Below are 4,454 nucleotides of genomic sequence, written 5' to 3'. Positions count from 1 at the left end.
GTATGTTGGTATAATTTCTTTCTAAAGCTATGTCCAGACTATTTAACATGCCTACATACAATCATGATGTAATGTCATCATTATTATGTGTGATTACAATAGAAAAAATTAAATATCCCTATAACGATGTATAAAAATGAGATTTGAGGAATTATATTCAACATTTAACCCTTTTAAATGATGAGATGATTAATTCTTAACAGCATAAAAAAAAATTAATCTTAATAAAAAAAACTCTAGAGGTAAAACGATCCCCCGTCGTGCACGATTTCTGGGCGGGAATTACTCGTACAAGTAAAATGTCAAACTGTAAGTAATCTAAATTAAATCTTCTAATCATCTAAAGGTAAAACTATCCCCAGCCGGATACCATTCCGGTATTTTTAAGTCTAGGTTTCGGCGCCGGGAGATTAATTTCGTAGTTGAATTATGATAAATAAGCCATTGATACGCAAGTACAGTAAAAAAATAATAAAATTGTTTAAAAATACTGTACTTAAACTACGAGCATTCTTTAGAAAATTTGAAAGATTGTTCTATGGAAATTTATACTTTTTTGATCCGTTTTAGTTCTTTCAAAGTTAGGAGATAGGTTACTTTTGTTTCTGGTATTGTGATCGTATACAGATTCACGTGTACCGTACATAATGTATTGAAAATTTTAGGTAGTAAATTTGAATGGTATCTATATATTAATTCTGCTAATCGCCACCGCGTAACTTCCCCTATCTCCTCTGAAACCGATGGCAGAAATGTGCTCATATCTAATACACTGGGGCATTCTATGTCACGACCACATCCCGCTACTTTTTAAGGCTGGATGTTGGATAACAACGAAAAAACCACCGAAAATCCTGTTTTGCCATGTTTCGCAAGTTACTTACGTCACGTAAATACAATTGATCGCATCTATTCTGTACTGCAATGCTTAGGTATGAAAATTATCGAGTCAGGCCGTAAAAGAACCAGTCTATGTTTCGCACTCATTACGTCACCGCCGCTCACCGCCCAGTAAGGGCCTACTTCTCATGTACCTCTTCGAGTACCCATTGCATGATACTGGATATATTGTAGTTTTATGGCACAAAACATCAACAACAAATGGCATGTTTTAGAAGTCGATCAAAATCAGGTAAAAATAAAAATATACCTGGGCACAAGCCATGACCTCGGCCTAACCATACCGGCTAGCCCTACACAGGCCTAGTCCATATTATTAGGGACAGCCCTAGGCGCGGCCTAGCCTAGCCAATGATGTCGACCAGAGATAGGCCTAGACCTAGGGGCCTAGGCTCAGGTGTAGTTAGCATACCTAGGCCCTAGGGCCTATCCTCTATCTTTCGAATCCGGGTCGATTTGGATAGTGCATTAAGATAGATAGGGTCAAGGCAGCTCCACCAATCAATACCTTGGATTACGTAAACACGTCGGGACAATGTTTACGGGTTCTTTTGAATGTCAGTAGTTCGGATAAGCCTTACATGCATCCACCTTGATTCAAGACAAACACTCATCTCATGCCTAACTAGGCTAGGCCTACTGTATATTGCTGTACTTTCACTTACAAGAGGGTAGCCTAAAGCAACAGGGGAAGATCCAGTAGGGGAGAGGGACGTCACTGGGAAGGGCTCCCGCTCCGTTTTGACACAAATTTTTCAAAAATTTCAAAGGCAATATATGTGCTATTCGCTTATTCAATTATTCTAAAACTGTTGTGCGTTCCCCCCACCCCCCTGTTTGAAACATTTTCGATCCACCCTTGATCACACTGCACAATAATTCCTCACAAGGACTACAGTGTGCAGCAAAGAGACTCAAAACATTAACTACAAAGACGTCCTTCAGAAAAAGTAATGACATGGTAACCATAAACCGAAAGATCCACTGATTAATCTCAGATAAGAAAGTATAATACATACTCCAAGTATTGAAACACGATGGCGTGTATTTCAATACTTGGAGTATGTATTATACAGTACTTTCTTATTTGGTAACCATAACATCTAGAACGATTGCCTCCTCAACTTCCCCATTCAACAATGTACATGATCACCACCTTTCCCCACTCATTCGACACAGGTATAGGCCTATGCAGTTTATATATAAATATCACCGTTGTATTTAAATAGATAAAAGGCACATCATAATAAAAGGCACATCATGACTATATACGGACATACAACAGTTTTTTGTCAAATAAAATTTGATAGTTTGGACTGAGCTTTAGGTGTTTTACAGTTTACTTAGCCTGAATTGATTATTATTACAAACAATAATGTATATACAGTAATGTGTAAGTTTACCTCGTGAATAGAACTCATTTTTGTGTCTGTTAAATAAACATTGCATTGTCTACTAACCAACTCTTGACTTCCAAGACACGAGTTCTTTAGTACTAATTTAATTCCATGGAGGTTTTTTTGTTCAGATACTAATTAACGCAAAATTAAAGTATTTACAATTGCAATTTACATTTTACTGCTGCTTTCACTTGTTAAATAAAACCTGCAAATATTTATCTTGTTAATTAACAGTCTCGTCGTAGATAATTAGTTTATTTTTGTTTGGACAAATGGATTTGCTGGTAGTGAAATAAAGTATTTTCGTATGGTATAGTTTCTTGTCAATTATTAGAAATGAATGGTTTCAATTTGTCTCATTAGAACTTAACAAGATATTTGATCATTTTGAATGAGTTTTTTTCATTTTATCAGATGTTACTAAAACAGTGAATTGCTATTGAGGTAAGCAATTGACCCGAATGTTGTTTTGTGTTACGTATAGGTCTGTATAATAGACAGCTGCATATACCTATTGTTGATAATACTTGTTACAACTATGGATCGCTATAGCATGCTTTTTACATTGATTTCTGTTGTCTTCAACCTACATTAAGTTTAGTACATTTCATTTTTAATATTTATCATCTGAATCAAGTGTGCTATCCTTCGAATCCCTGCCTTAGTGAATGTGATTGTCGCAAAACAAATACCATACTGCAGCCCTAACACGATGGACGCATAATATCATTGAAAATATTGATCTTGAATTTATAAATACCCTTAGTGAAAACAATGTTGACAGTAAAGGAATCAAATACACACGGGAAGGTAAACCCTCAATAATTACGCCATTGAAACGGATGGGTCTATAAACCACAAAACACAGGTTAAGAAAAATCTACAGAAATTTAAACTTATGCATACACAAAATTCGATGGATACACATATAAGAATAAAGAAACAATACAAAACGTTACTAATGCAGAAAAAAAGTGTCACAAGATTGTTGATGCACTAGACAAATAACAAAATATTCTGGATGAATTTGAAACAAAAAAGAAAAATTTAATCCGTCACATTTCTATTCGCCAATGCTACGAACATTTTAAGACTCTTTCAACATGAGGAGTCTAACACTGTAATGAGCTGAATATCGAATATGATGATGACAATGACACGTTAAACGTTACTCTAGATGAAAATAAAGGAGCATTTGATTCTCAATAGACCGGTAAGGCTCCGGGGATTGACGGAATTTTAGAATTTTTATTGAACGTACCTAATTTCATTCTTTGATATTTTGGAAAATTTATTTCAATGCTATGTTTAACCTAGGTAAATTTTCTAAACAATTGGCTACAATCCTAATGGTTGTTTTTAAGAAAGGGGACAAGAACAATCCAGAAAAGATTAGCACAATTTACAGAAGATAATAATATTTTATTGGAGAAGGTGGAAACAGTACACTAAGTGTCGCTGTTATCTCAGAATTGGGGTGACTACCACTTAGAATATATTGTTTAATGACCGTTATTAGATTTAGGTTACATATAATGTTAAATTGTGATAGGTTTGTATTTGAATGCTACGAGTTTCAATTGATAAAAGTTAGTAGAAACAAGAATTACTGTGACCTAAACAGGTGAAACAATTACGTTGCTCTATTGGTAACCTTTAGTTCCCAGCAGTTTGTTTGCGACAAAATTTCTCTTTTTTTTAATGAGTTTAAGTCTATGTGATATTGAAAAACAAAAGTTTATTCAGAAGTTTAGATTACATTCTAGGCTAAGGCTATTCTCTCTATATCAAAAAGACAAGTTTAAGTTACCATTATGCGAATATTATTAATTTAAAACACAGACGGCTATTGACAAAATTAAGATTAGGGAAGGGGCGGATACAGGATTTGGCAGTAGGGGATGCGTACAAACATTTTTAAGGAAATAATACCTGTAGATGTCCGAAAATGACAGTTTTATATAGTAAAATTCACCATTGTCACACCATCATTATTTAGTCTAGATGAAGCGCCAGTAAATGTTTTGTATTAGGGCCAATGTACTTGACGAATAATTTTCCTGAAAAGGGAAAGAAAGTTAGAACCCTAGGTTAGGTAAAGTCATGCAAGATATGGGCCTAACTTTAAAATAATTCAGAAAAAAATTAACCCGA

This window comes from Anneissia japonica, unplaced genomic scaffold (assembly GCF_011630105.1).
Source record: "Anneissia japonica isolate Jap-2015-1 unplaced genomic scaffold, ASM1163010v1 scaffold4446_len648930_cov198, whole genome shotgun sequence".
NCBI classification, from domain to species: Eukaryota; Metazoa; Echinodermata; class Crinoidea; order Comatulida; family Comatulidae; genus Anneissia; species Anneissia japonica.
This window is presented reverse-complemented; position numbering follows the sequence as displayed.